This window comes from Prosopis cineraria, unplaced genomic scaffold, assembly GCF_029017545.1.
Source record: "Prosopis cineraria cultivar Desert tree isolate PC_DT_omini unplaced genomic scaffold, ASM2901754v1 PC1, whole genome shotgun sequence".
Classification (NCBI taxonomy): Eukaryota; Viridiplantae; Streptophyta; class Magnoliopsida; order Fabales; family Fabaceae; genus Prosopis; species Prosopis cineraria.
Window position 1 is genome coordinate 34,473,495 of NW_026555332.1, and position 15,172 is coordinate 34,488,666.

The following is a 15,172-nucleotide window of genomic DNA, read 5'->3' on the forward strand; positions in this document are numbered from 1 at the left end:
GCTAGCCTTACATAGCCACATTAGGGTTGGTGTTTAAAATTGAGTTTTATTAATTGTAACAAGAGATTGTGCAATCAATTTAACTAAACACTTGTTCATGACTTGAGAGAGCTTGTCCAAGTATTTTTAGAACCCTAGTTAGCACTTATTTTCATTAAAAGCATTTATGAGAGGAGGTAATTTTGGTGTTATGAAATGCAAGGGGGACAAAAAATCCTAGGTCCTAAATTGTGTTGGAAGTTTGTGAATCACTCACTTTTCTTTATTTTCTAGTATTAGCTTCATAAGCAAAATCATTTTCACCTAACTTTGTGTAGCTCAACTTGATCGAATTTACTTAGTCTTTTGCTTGATTATAGTTTTTAAACAAATCCTCGAGGGAACGATACTTTACTCATTTTATATTACTTGCTACGACCCGTGCACTTGCGGTGAGCAACAAGTTTTTGGCGCCGTTGCCGGGGATTTGCTTTTGAAAATATTGTGGTCAACCTTAGACTAGTAATATTAGATTTCGCTTGAGCTTTGTAGATATTAGTTCTAGACTTTTATTTTGTCTTGTTCAGTGTTTTTGTTTTAGTTTAATACTTCTTGGGTTGTTTCTTCTTCAGGTACCCATTTGGCATATGCAAGTCATAGGCCCAGAAGGATTGGAAGTGATACTTGAAGGATTGACAATCTTTGAAGAAACCGAGTCTCCTAATTCTGAAAGAACTCCTGAATCGGTAAACATGGCAGAAGACCAGTATGACACCGCCTCAGTCAATGACTTTGCTAATCAAAATCTGAGGGGTACTCAATCTTGTATTCGAATGCTGGAGTTTCAAGCACATACTTTTGAGATCAAGCCCGCCATGATCACAATGCTTTAAATGAATGGTGTGTTTCATGGTCTATTCAATGAAGATGCTAACAAGCACTTGATGTCTTTTGTGGAAGTATGTGATTCTTTCAGACAAAATGGGGTGCCTAAAGATGTCTTGCGCTTGCGGTTATTTCCAATTTTCTACAAGACAAGGCTAAAGAATGGTTCAACAATCTTCCCGAAGGTTCTATTGGTTCATGGGAGGATCTTGAGAACAAGTTTAGAGCTCGATTCTTCTCTGATGATAAAACAGTGGAAGCAAGAGATGAATTTCTTAGCTTTAAACAATATCCAGAGGAACATCTCTATGCAGCTTGGGAGAGATACAAGATGTTGATGAAGAAATGCCCTAATCATGGATGGACAAATGGGTAGTGATTCAGATTTTCTGTAATCGTCTGAATCCATCTTCGAAGGCCATGGTTGATTCTATCACAAATGGGGGATATCAGAATGTGCCTGTCAATGAAGTTTTTCGCCTCTTAGACCAATTGTCTACGAATAACACTCAAAACACGGATAGAAGGAATACATCAATGGTGACTAGTGCTAAAGATGATTCCTCTTCCCAGATTGTATCCATCTTGAATGCAATGAACAAGCGTTTTGATGTGTTGGAATCTCAAATGCAAAAGGGAAATTCTCATAATGTGCATGCTGTCCAAGCCATTCCAATTGTGTGCAATCAATGCAATGATATGCACATGCCCGATCAATGTCCTCTTTATATGACCACTGAGTCTGTCAACTATATGGGCAAGTTTAAAACCCTCACAACAACCCTTACTCTCAAACATACAACTCAGGATGGAGGAATCATCCTAATTTTTCATGGAGTCAAGGGAATTCTTCAAATCAACCTTCATCTCTAATGTCAAGCCACTTCACCCTTCGGGTTTTCAAGCTCCACCAAAGCCAATGCAGATTAAAGAAGAGGAGTCTAGAATGGAAAAGATGCTAGCATAAATCTTGAGTAATCAAGAGTCTGCAAGAGTTGAAACTAAGGCAACTCTTACTCTTCATGATACCGCAATCAAGAACCTCGAAGTGCAAATAGGGCAATTAGCTTCACAAATGAATGCTATGTCAAGAAGTAATCTCCCTAGTGACACCATTCCAAATCCTAAAAGGATGGTAAGGAGGAGTGTAAAGCCATCACTTTGAGAAGTGGGATGCAATTACCCGAAGTTCTTATGCCAAGTGCAAGTGGTGTGAGTAGTGGTGCTACTAAGGTGATTGTTGATAATGAAGTGATTAATGAAGAAATTGTGGTTGAAGAGTGTGACAACTCGAAGAATAATCAAGAAGAGAAAAAGAATGAAGATCAAGCCAAAAAGGTTGGTGATGAGAAAAAGCAACTAGAGGCCAAGTTAAAATATGTGCCTCCACCACCTTTTCCTCAAAGGCTTAGGAAGCAACAAGAAAATGGCCAATTCAAAAAGTTTCTTGATATGTTCAAGCAATTGCATATCAACATTCCTTTTGTGGAAGCTTTGGAGCAAATGCCCAAATATGCTAAGTTCATGAAAGATGTGCTCTCTAAAAAGAGAAGGTTCAATGAGTTTGAGATGGTTGCTCTAACCAAGAGTTGTACGGATATCATTAAGCAACTACCTCAAAAGTTGAAGGATCCCGGTAGCTTCTCAATTCCGTGTCATATTGGGAATAAATTTTTGGGTAAGGCATTATGTGATCTTGGAGCTAGTATCAATCTTATGCCTCTCTCTATTTTCAATAAATTGGAGTTGGGTGAAGCTAGACCAACAACCGTGACTTTGCAATTAGCGGATAGAAGCTTGGCTTATCCACGTGGTGTTATTGAAGATGTTCTTGTAAAAGTGGATAAATTCATTTTTTCGGTTGATTTCATTGTCCTTGATTGTGAGGTGGATCGTGATATTCCTATTATCTTAGGAAGACCATTCTTGGCAATCGCTAGAACCTTGATTGATGTTGAAAAAGGTGAGCTTACTATGAGGGTGGATGATGAGCAAGTCACTTTTAACATGCACAAGTTGATGAAATCTCCCAAAGATCTTGAGCAATGCTTCTTTGTTGATATGCTTGATCAAGTTGCATAAGAAGAATTCAATGAGGCAATTCCTAATGATTTTTTAAAAGCCTTGTTGCTAGGAGCTCAATTAAAGACTCAAGATGGAGAAAAGTGTATGGCTATCATGAATGCATCACCGGTTTATCCTAAAAACCGTGTCCAATTTGAATCTCTAGATTTATCTTCTCTTGGTAGACCATCTTTGAAATCCTCTATTGAAGAGCCACCATCTCTTGGTTGAAGACATTACCTTCTCATCTTCGGTATGTCTATTTAGAAGCCAACAATACTTTGCCAGTGATTATTGCTGCGGACTTGAATGAACAACAAGAAGAGCAACTTGTGGAAGTCTTGAAAGCTCACAAGAGAGCTATTGGGTGGACTATTGCTGACATAAAGGGTATTAGCCCTTCAATTTGCATGCATAAGATTTTCCTTGAAGACAATCATAAAACTTCTGTGGAACATCAAAGAAGGTTGAATCCTATCATGAAGGAAGTTGTGAAAAAGGAGATCTTAAAATGGCTTGAGGCGGGCATTGTCTATCCTATTTCTGACAGCTCTTGGGTGAGCCCAGTTCAATGCGTTCCAAAAAAGGGAGGCATGACTATAGTGGCTAACACCCACAATGAGCTAATTCCTACTCGCACTGTCACTGGGTGGAGAGTATGCATGGATTACTGGAAGCTAAATGCGGCCACTAGGAAAGATCACTTTCCTCTTCCCTTTATCGACCAAATGCTTGACAAATTAGCTGGAAGGGAATTCTTTTGCTTCCTTGATGGGTATTCAGGCTATAACCAAATTGCCATAGCTCCAGAGGATCAAGAAAAAATGACATTTACTTGTCCTTATGGAACTTTTGCTTTCAAGTGCATGCCTTTTGGGTTATACAATGCACCGGCCACTTTTCAGAGGTGTATGATGGCAATTTTCTCTGATATGATTGAGCAAACTATGGAAGTCTTCATGGATGACTTCACGGTTTTTGGGGATTCATATGAGGAATGTTTGATCAACTTGGCCAATGTGTTGAAAAGATGTGAAGAGACCAACTTGGTCTTGAATTGGGAAAAATGCCACTTCATGGTTAAGGAGGGCATAGTTCTTGGCCATAGAGTCTCCAAAAATGGCTTGGAGGTAGATAGAGCCAAAATTTCAGTGATTGAGCAACTTCCTCCACCTACTAATGTTAAGGGTGTGAGGAGTTTTCTTGGTCATGTGGGATTTTATCGCCGCTTCATTAAAGACTTCTCTAAAATAGTCAAGCCTCTTTGCACTCTTCTTGAGAAAGATGCTGAATTTAAATTTGATGATTCATGCTTGAAAGCATTTGAAGAGTTGAAGAAAAGACTTGTGTCTGTGCCTATCATGATGGCTCCTGATTGGAGTTTGCCTTTCATTGTGATGTGTGATGCTAGTGACTTTGCTGTGGGTGCTATGCTTGGCCAAAAGAAAGAAAAAGTACTTCACCCAATTTACTATGCTAGCAGAACACTTGATGATGCTCAAGAAAACTACACCACAACTGAGAAAGAGCTTTTGCAGTGGTGTTTGCTTTTACCAAGTTTAGATCGTATCTTGTGGGTACTAAGGTGACAGTTTACACTGACCATTCAGCTTTAAAGTACCTATTCAGCAAGAAGGAGTCTAAAGCAAGGTTAATTCGATAGGTACTACTTCTACAAGAATTTGACTTGGAGATTATTGATAGGAAGGGTACTGAGAATCAAGTGGCGGACCATCTTTCTAGGTTGAGTACTGATGCTCAACTTAAATGTAATGTTGTTATTGATGAAGCTTTTCCTGATGAGCAACTCTTTAAGGTTGACAATATTCAAACACCGTGGTATGCGGACATTGTCAACTATCTTGTTTGTGGCATCTTGCCCTTTGATTTGAAGTTTCATCAAAAGAAGAAGTTTCTCTATGATGCTAAGTTGTATTTTTGGGAAGAACCCTATCTGTTTCGCCAATGTGCTGATGATCAGAAATGATCAGAAAGTGTGTTCCTGAGTGTGACCAACAAGAAATTCTAAGATGTTGCCATTCTTCTGACTATGGAGGCCACTTCGGGGGTGACAAGACAGCATCTAAAATCTTGCAAAGTGGTTTCTATTAGCCCTCTTTATTCAAGGATGCATATGACTTTGTTTTAAAGTGTGATAGGTGCCAAAGGATGGGTAATATCTCTAAAAGGAATGAAATGCCACTCAACAACATGCTTGAAGTAGAACTGTTTGACGTGTGGGGCATAGACTTCATGGGACCATTTCCCATGTCTTTCAACAATCAATATATCCTTGTGGCTGTAGACTATGTCTCAAAATGGGTCGAAGCGGCGGCATTTCCCACTAATGATGCTAAAGTGGTGCTCAAGTTCTTGAAGAAGCATATTTTCACCCGTTTTGGAGCACCAAGAGCCATTGTGAGTGATGGTGGTACTCATTTTTGCAACAACCAATTTCAATCTCTCTTGAAGAAATATGGTGTCAAGCACAAGGTTGCACTTGCTTACCATCCTCAAACTAACGGGCAAGCTGAAATCTCTAATCGGGAAATCAAGAAGATACTTGAGAAGACGGTAGGAGTGGCAAGAAAAGATTGGTCCACCAAACTTGACGATGCATTGTGGGCTTATCGAACGGCTTACAAAACTCCTATCGGCATGTCTCCATACCGGTTAGTTTTTGGGAAAGCATGTCATCTACCCGTAGAGCTAGAACATGGTGCTTATTGGGCTGTCCAAAAGCTCAACTTTGATTTTAAAGCCGTGGGTGAAAAGAGACTTCTCCAACTAAATGAACTTGATGAATTTCGGTTAAATGCCTATGAGAATGCTAGGCAATACAAGGAGAAGACAAAGAGATGGCATGACAAGAAAATTTTATGCAAAGCATTTGAGCCAGGCCAAAAAGTACTCTTGTATAACTCTAGATTGAGATTATTTCCTAGCAAACTCAAATCTAGATGGTCGGGACCGTTCAATGTGGTCCAAGCATTCCCTCATGGTGCTATTGAGCTAGAGAGCAATGAAGGAGAAAGATTTAAAGTCAATGGACAACGAGTGAAGCATTACTGGGGTAGTGAGGTAGACCGTGAAGCAATTACCTTGCCCTTATCTGATGCCTCTTGAAGGAGAGAAGAGTCAGGCTGAATGACTATAAAACAAGCGCTACTTGGGAGGCAACCCAAGCTCTAAACCTTATCTTTTGATTTTTCTTTTGTAGATTAGTTGTTTTGGTGAAGTTATGTGTGATCTTGTCTCTTTTATAGGTTAACAAGAAGATATGAGGAAGTATAAGCCTTTGGAGAAGCAAGAAATGTGCCTAAAGAACAAAAGCGCACAAAAGGAAGGAAAATTTCAGGGAAGTCAAGCTATTTAAGTTGTTTTTATGCTTATAAACTTGTCTTGGTAATTATTTTGAGCTTATTGAAGTAAATGCAATTTTTTGTGGTTTGATTCTTATGAAAAATGGTTCTTTTTGGGGGTTGATTGCATTTAAATTGAAGGAAATTGTGTATGGTTGATGAATGATGGTTAGAGATTGATTTTGGAGTGAATTGAGTGCTTGGAAGAGGTTTTAAGGGGTGAATAAATCAAATTTTTGAAAACAGAATGTTGCAGAATTTTGCTGTCAAGAAAGTTCTGACACAAGTCATGACTTTGAGCTCACGACTTTGAGATTCCAGAGAAGATGAAAGTCGCGACTTCGAATTTAAGCCTAATCTGAAAGTCATGACTTTGGAAAAAATTTCAAAAAAAGTTAAAAATTAAAAAAAAAGGAAAGAATTTTTTCCTCTTATTTTTTTTCTCTTGCCCAAACTTTACCCTCAATGAATGCTAACCTCACTCAATCACTTCAATACAAACCTTTTCCCCCTAAATCTTTCAAGTTCTTTCCCTTGTCACTATCCATAATTCTAGCCACCTGAGCTTTGTCCACTTTCGTTCTTCTTTAGCATGAATCACATTTATCATTCATCCTCCTCTCTACCTCAAAGTTCCCAAGAGATCACATAGATTAGCTTGTCTTAATTCTAGTTCTATAGTTGTTTTGTTACCTGTGGATATTGTTGAAATACTCTTTTGTTACAGGTTGTGCTTTTTGTGTCTCTCATGCAACCTTTCTATTGTTGTTTGGTTGTATAATTGCATGAGAAAGGGCCCTTACTTTTCTCTTTTGATAGTGAGGACACTGTTCAATTTAAGTTTGGGGGTGAGGGTATTATTTTGGTTGATTTGACATGAACTTCAATTTTGAAACTTAGCTATTTATTGTTCCTCTCTTTTAAAATTTGAGCTAGATTGAGAAATTATTTGTTGAATAGAATGTGTGATCCAATGATAGAATGTTGCTTAAACTGTATGTTTTATAGGAAGTTGTGATAAATATTTTGGCATGCTTGATTTGCAGGGTTAAGGCTTGCTTTCTAATAATTTTGTGAATTTTTCTTTTGCACTTTTGAACCAGACAATGATTTGAATGCCTCTATTAGGAAATTATGTGGCAAGTTTATGTGCATTTTCTCTCTCAATTGAGAAACTCTAGAACCTATCTTGGAATCTCTTGAGGCATTTTAATCACTTTGCATGATATTAAAATATGATTTGGGCATTCTTTCAATTGCGTTTGAGCCTTTCAAGCCTACCTATTGCATCATTTCCACTTGAACCCCTTTTGAGCCTGGAATTGAAAATCTTATGTATTTTCTTTTTGAAACCTTCATTAGACCCTAGCCTCTATAATTTGAAAAACCATGAACTACCTTACTCTTGAGATAAGTGATAAAAAATTTTTGTGTGCTAGTAGGGAAGTTTGTTTTAGTTGTTCAAGGAGGTGTTGTTATTGTAAATTTGGGTGTGAGGAATGGAAATGAAGTTTGGAATTCTACCAATTGTGCTCCTAAAAAAAAGAAAAAAAATATATAGAAATATACATGAAAAAAAAATTGCAATGAAAAAAAAAAGAGAGTTTCAATATCAATAAATTTGGAGTACAAGGAATGGTATTTGGGATAAGTTTGGGAGAAAGTATTTGGCTAGCAAGAATGGAATGGTTGGCTTCTCATTGTCATTTATCTCAAGTTCTTTGAATTTCATTTATCCTTCCATTTCAATAAGCCCAAAACCTTTGGCCACGCTACAAGCTTACAAAGTCCCATTGATTTTGAATTATGTGAAGTGATCTTTTAGTGGAGAGAGAAGAAGAGTTTAAGCATATGAAGTCTTGATATTGAGCTTGTTCTATGCATATTAAGTTGTTACATTTTGACTTGATATTTGCAGGAAAATCGTTCTCTGGTCTCACACACACACATTTCTAAATTGTTGGAAAGCATGATCTTAATTTGTGAATTGGGCATTCCTTTATATTTCACTACTATCCTCTTTAACATATATTTGGAGCAACTAGTGAGGATATTTTCATGCATGCTTAGTAGATGAATAATTAGTCAATCTAGTTGTTTTATTACTTGTTTTACTCGAGGACGAGTAAAAATCTAAGTTTAGGGGTGTGTTAACCTCTAGAAGTTCATGTTATTTCATCACATTTTCCTTAGATTCTAATCCATTTTGGTTCAATTGTATATGTTTTTATTGCCCAAATTAGGAAAATGTGCATTTTGTTTTCGGCTTGTGTTCTTGGCTTTAATTTGATATTTTTAGCCTAATTTCATGTTATTTTGATTGAAGTTTTGATTAGAAGCATTTCTGGAGCTTTGTGGATGTTTTTGGAAGGCTTTTGGATGAAGAAATCAAGAGCAAAATGAATAATTTTCGTTAGCTGTAAAAACAGTGTAAAACTGCCAAAGTCGTCCCAAAGTCGTGACTTTCGTTCGCGACTTTCGCCGCTGTCAGAAAAACGCTGCGTTTCATTTATCAAAAATTGGTTGGCTAGGATACATATAAGCTGAGAGCTCGACCCAGAACGCATTCTTGAGACTTTTAGACACTTTTGGAGCTTGGTTGTGCTAGGGTTTGGGCATTGGAAGAGTTGGGATCAAGAGATTGAAGCTTTGAAGACATTTGAAGCTCATTTTCTTTGATTTTTCTGTTCCTCTTCCCTTTCCTCTCTTGTAATCTGAAATGGGTCCACTTATTTTGTATATTTGTAGCTTGTGGATGATTATGAGTAGCTAAACCCTTTGTTCTAAGATTATTTGAAACCCTTGTATGGATTAACACTATATTTCTCCTCTCTTTTTGTGATTAATGATATATATGTGTTTATTTTACTCTTTCCTTAATGCTTCTACTTGATTGGCCACCATTTAGATGTTGGGTTCACTTAATTGATGCTTGAGAGGGCTAGGTTGAGTGTAGAACTTGGGTAAAATTGTGTAAGAACTTGATATTTGCATGTTGAATGGATGGTTTTGCTAGTAAGATAGAGATATACTTGCTAGCCTTACATAGCCACATTAGGGTTGGTGTTTAAAATTGAGTTTTATTAATTGTAACAAGAGATTGTGCAATCAATTTAACTAAACACTTGTTCATGACTTGAGAGAGCTTGTCCAAGTATTTTTAGAACCCTAGGTTAGCACTTATTTTCATTAAAAGCATTTATGAGAGGAGGTAATTTTGGTGTTATGAAATGCAAGGGGGACAAATAATCCTAGGTCCTAAATTGTGTTGGAAGTTTGTGAATCACTCACTTTTCTTTATTTTCTAGTATTAGCTTCATAAGCAAAATCATTTTCACCTAACTTTGTGTAGCTCAACTTGATCGAATTTACTTAGTCTTTTGCTTGATTATAGTTTTTAAACAAATTCTCGAGGGAACGATACTTTACTCATTTTATATTACTTGCTACGACCCGTGCACTTGCGATGAGCAACAGATCTACCTACTTACAACTAAAAATTGAAACTTAAAACTTGATGTAATCCAACTCCCATATATGCTCAATTATCCCAAAGTATGACATCTTTGATATATAATGTGTACCCATCGATGAGATACCTAATAAAGGAAAAGATTTGTTTATTTGAACCTCTTGCCAACCATTTTAATTTTCCAAAAATTGAATTAGGATCAACAATCAACTTCTCAAGAATGCTCTATTTCAACCAAATTGTAAAACTCTTGTTGTGCTTGTTGGCTTACCAAATATCCAATCTATTGGGGTTATCTCTCTTCTCAACCATATACTTCTTTACATACTCCTCAACCTCTATAGAGTTGTGTAATATATATAGATGTGCTTGTTCCTATAGTAAGTTGAAAATAATAACTATCTGATTGCCCATAATCCCTTCCCTATTAGTTCTACCATAATGCTAACAAGTTGAAAGCCTAATGTGGTCAACATTTAATAAGTACTTGTTATAGAACTCAACTACCTCTTAAGAAATGTATCATTCAACAATGCAACCTTCAGGTTGACTCCAATTTTTCACATGCTCTTTTAATATCTTCATGTAATACTCAAATAGGTACATCCATCTCAAGAAAATTGGGCTACACATTTGTATCTCTCTAACTAGGTGCACTGTAAAATCTCATAGAGCACCACGAACTTTACTCACACACACCACTACATATTGTACTAAACATTCACAAAACTCAAATAATTGTTTTGAAAGTGCAAGATCTTGGCTTAAGGTTGAAAATACACAAAGAAAGCATTTATTTTTCTCAAAAATGCACCATGTGCCATGGCAAGTGGTATAGGTGATAAAGGACAAGCTTATGGTTGCTAGGGCATGACTTTAGGACCAATTTGAAAGCATTTAAAGCAAGATTTATCCTTGGGTAAGCTTCTTACATCTCTTCCTCTCCCTTTATGTGAATTTTTATAGGTTTCAAGTAATGTGGGACTTGATTTTGATTTTCCTTAGGCTATAACCAAACCCATTGACTTAGTTAGGTTTTAGGGAGTTAAATCAAGCCTTTAACCCTAAGTTTATGGGTTTTATAGTGACTTAGAGTTTTTGGCTAGGGTTTGAATGAACCTTATGTAAGAAGTTGAAGTTTGGGACAATGTGGGTAAATGGTTGGTGATGGTATTGTGTGTGGGTGTTAGATAGGATTGTTGGAGTGTGTAGGAAAGGTTGATGTTGTTATATAAGGATTTTAAATATAATGGGTATGTGAAATTTAGTGGTTTCGGAGTTTAATTATAGTAATAATTGACAATTATTACTTAATTTTGTAGATTAAGTGTTGCTCTAGTGTTATCATGTGTGTGGAGCAAAAATTAGACCATAATAAACCTTTTTGTGACAAAAGAATTAAGATAACAGAATAGTCTACTCTATTTGATTAAATGTTTAAATATTTGTAAGTAGATATGTATATTCCTATATGTGTTTTGAAAGTTGTATATTGTGAAAGAAGGATTTTGTGCATTTGAATTGATTTTCAAACAATAAAAATCATGAAAGTTCATTATATGAGTTAATTATGATTTTACTATAAATTTATGTTTTGTATAAGAAGTGTGAGCATGATTATAATAGGGGGTGGGAGTTCACCTGTAGGATAAAGTAGTGGAAGTTCATATGACATGTATCTCCTTAGTGCCTAATAAGGTACGGTGTTGGAGATTATCTTCTTAGTATCTATGTGGAATATGGCATTGGAAATTGCTGTCATAACAGCCCTCCCAAGCCAACTTTCAGGAGGCGCCGTTATGTCATTCGACCTCCAATCGAAGTGATTTTAAAGCTCACACGTCACATCCAAAAGGATACTATAAGTGTACTAAATTTCAAAAAGATCCAACGGTCGGATTAAAAATTAGACATGTTAAAAGATTGGTTATTTTTGCTGTCATGACAACTAAAAAGTTGTCATGAGAGCACCTCCAGACTAACTTTCAGGGTGTACCATTTCATCATTCGACCTCCGATCGGAGCGATTCCAAAGCTCACATGTCACTTTTAAATAATACTATTAGCATACCAAATTTTGAAAAGATCTAACAGACATATTAAATTTCATGCATGTTGCAACATTATCAATTATTGCTGTCATGACAGTTCCTCCGAACCAAATTTTGGAGTGCACCATTTCTCCTTCTGATATCTGATCGACGTGATTTCAAAACCCATACGAAGTTTATAAAAAGTTTTACTTGTGACCCAAATTTTAGAGAAATCTAACGGTCGGATTAAGATTTGGACACCCGGATGCAAAAGTGCAGTTTTTTGATAAAAATCATTTTTAAAATTGTCCAAATCTCATCTTAATGGTCACAAACTTGTGGAAACACTTTGGACACGTCAAATAGGATTAAAAACACTTGATAGAACATTTAAATGATAGAAAATTCCTTTATACCAAAATTTGACCACCTGGGTGCCATTTCCTAAAATGGACCCTAAACCCCCAAAATGCACAAATCACACAAGAGTAGCCAAAAACTATTCCAAATATCATATACACATATGAATACACACGCTAAACATTTTCACTTGGCTCAGAGATCTTTGTGGGGCCCACGCACCCACTCTCTCTATCCAAGGTGTATGTTTGCCCATAGCACACCATTTGCAATGTAACCACTTTACATTTGCTTGTGGAATCACATATATATCAAAATAAATATTTGCTTGTAGTGAAAACTTGGTCTACTAAATAAATCCATCAAAACCACAAACCATAGCTAAGTTTCCTAGCCACAAGTCTACAAGCAAATAAAAATTCATACACAAGCCATACAATCCACACATACTCACGCACATATACATAATCATATCTTATTAGCACCCTAATCCTAAATACATTATAATAGATTTGCTCAAAAGAAAGGGGTTGCAGTTCTTTACAATTCACAAACAACCCCTAGCTCTGCTCCTTTCCCCGTCCTCCACTGGTTCCTTCGCCTGAACCTAGAATATTGAAAAGAAAGGGGTGAGACAACCACAGTCTTAGTAACAGAGAAATCTATATTGATTATTACAAAGTAAGCCATAATCGAATAAATGAATAATAAATTTAACATAGTTTATAATTTAGCCATTTAAAATGCATGAATGCATGACGTAGGCCGGTATGGCCTTTCATGACCAACAGAATGCCCCCTGGCACTCTTTAACTCGCAGGTAAACCTTATACCTACTTATACCTCCACAGGCACAAAACATAATCTAAGGCATGATCTAATCCATCGAACCACCTATGCCCTTTCGACGCGAATCTTAAGCAGTCAAAGCTAACTCCCTCCCAGAGCCAGCCGGACTTACTCTCCATGTGAGGGCTACCTTGGCCTAGGCACTCAACCTCACACTTCATATGTCAGATTCCTTCCCCCACTAAGAGGTGTCGAACACTCAATACACTAACCACTTTAGTGCACTGAGCCCACAATACGTAAGGCAACACTGAGTACTGGCGGTATACCATAGAATATCAAAAGTGTGGAACCTTCTCATTGGTGAACTCCCACTAAGATCATGCCTTTTATTCATGTCTACCTTTTCCGAGTATTAACCACTTCAACACTTTAAGGTAGTATAACATTTATAAACCTCCCTTAAATGGTTCCTTAACCTATCTAAGATACCTTACTTAGTTACACTTCCTTAAGTGCAACTTCTATTCTTTATGATTACAATAAATGCAACGAATCTCGTTTACATAAAAATATTGTTGTTAAACAATTAGAAAATATATTTGCACTATAATCAAAGTAGTACCCCTTATAACCTCTTATAAAGCACATTTAATCTTTTAAAACATGTAATGTATGATAGCTAGTAATATTTATTCAAAAATAGCTAAAACAAAGTAATAAAAAATATAAATTCTCCTGTTACCTCAACCCTTTGGTACCAAAAGGGTTCCTCTTGTACAAAATAGGACTCGGCTTATTCCTTAACTTCCGAACAAATTCCACCAACAATCCTTACAACACATAAGTGATCCACATCACTTATCATGACAAATAGCATTAATGAAGACTATAACTCATACCACACAACTTGGGTCAATGAGTCATAATCCATCCTAATGGTCCATATATTAAACCAACCATTCACATAGTATCACCTAACCACCAAAACCATTTATTAGCCATCACTAGGCTAATTTCCAATTTATGTAATTTTTAATCAATTAAAAACCTTCACTTAGTGTCACCAACTTTTGCCACTAGCCCTTATAATGAAAACCAAATCTTAATTTAAATCTTATTGGGCTCAAATAGCAAAATTATAACTAAATCAATAAGCTTAAACCATTGAGGAGCAAAACTCAATCTCTCAGGGTTTAATTTATGCCCAAAACACCTCTTTTCATCCAATTATCTACTCAAAATATTAGATCACTATATAGAAACTCAAAACATCCTCCCTAGGATCCAAAGAAACAAAAGCTTACAAGAATAAAGCCTTTAGGATAAAAATTCAGAAATTTTCTCCTCCAAAAATTGAAGAAAATCAAGAGGAAGGGAAGAGAATTGAAGTAGGGAGTTTACCTATCGTGTAGCCGAGCTCACAACGGTCGCAAAGCCTCCTAGATTCAAGCCTAACTCCCTCTCTTTCTCTTCTCTTCTTCCTCTTTCCCTCTTGTGCGTTTCCTTTCTTTCCTTTGCATTTTCATTTCTATTTTCTGCGTTCATTTGGCTCTTTAAAATGCTGATCTAATGCCTTGGGGAAAATTACAAGAAAGGGCCCAAATTTTTTATTATAGCACAAAAGCCTGGGTCAACTTTGGTAATTTTTTCCATAGTTAAAAATCAAATAAAACCAAACTTTTGCTAAGAAAAATTCAAACTCTTGACCTCTATCAAATTATTCTAAATTTTAATTTAATTATAGATATTTTATTTTATTTTTTAAAATAAATTTGAGTCTTAAAATTTTTGGGATGTTACATCATACACCCTAAACTAGCCTCCTCATTAAACCGATAGACAGCTAGCTAGGTTTGAGTCCCTCATTGAACTAGTAGGACAGTCCCTCGTTGAACAAGTGGGACAATATAAGTATAATCAATCTGGCGAACCATCACATGGATAGGCTTTAACATGTGGTTTTCATCATCTACTTCTCTTTCTAGGTGAACTCTTACCTCTCAAGATCATGCAATGCACATTCATGCCATAATTCATGCTTATACAATTCATAGAACTTTACATTATCAATTTCATTGAACTTTATCACTACACAAATTATTGAACTTCTTAAAACACATTTTCATGGAACTTCAAACTAAATAAGTCATTGAACTCTAATTTCACATCATTGTACTCCATACTTTTAAAATCATTGAATTTCACTATTTTAAACATCATTGAAC

General features: G+C 36.2%; 1 non-coding gene across 1 annotated transcript; it reads right to left on the reverse strand.

The window, feature by feature from the left end:
* Window positions 1–1,122: 1,122 nt before the first annotated feature.
* LOC129296826 (small nucleolar RNA R71) lies at window positions 1,123–1,226 on the reverse strand. Its single transcript, XR_008589994.1, has one exon. It is a non-coding gene; the product is annotated as a small nucleolar RNA R71 (small nucleolar RNA).
* Window positions 1,227–15,172: the final 13,946 nt, after the last annotated feature.